The sequence below is a fragment of the Penaeus monodon genome, chromosome 15, assembly GCF_015228065.2.
Source record: "Penaeus monodon isolate SGIC_2016 chromosome 15, NSTDA_Pmon_1, whole genome shotgun sequence".
Taxonomy (NCBI): Eukaryota; Metazoa; Arthropoda; class Malacostraca; order Decapoda; family Penaeidae; genus Penaeus; species Penaeus monodon.
This window is the reverse complement of record NC_051400.1, coordinates 31,325,589-31,326,020: the sequence shown is the minus strand read 5'-3', so window position 1 is coordinate 31,326,020 and position 432 is coordinate 31,325,589.

Here is a 432-nt window from a genome sequence, read left to right as displayed (position 1 = left end):
GACAAATTAAAATATTCAGTCGTTATCTATAACCAATCTCCTGATATTCTCTGAAGGGGCGCCTGAAACGGGTATACCAGACTAATATATTCACATCGTCCATTAGTGAAATCACACATTTTCCTTTAATTTAGGATTTTAATTTAAGATTTCTTGTGGATCTCAGAGCTCATCTTTTTATTTATTTCTATTTCCTTATTCTCTTTTGGAGTTCTAGTGAGAAAAAAATGTCAGTGTCAAATGTACTGTTCTACCTATAGATATTTCATTCAGAATGAATACTGTCCATACACGTTAAAAATAAAAATGGCGCTTTTTTTCTATTCATGTGACTTTTGAAGAAAAAAATGTGCACGTCCTGACCATTAAGGAAATGAGGCAAATCCTGTCTTCGTCGGTCAAAAATTACGAACAGCTTAAGGGCATGGCATT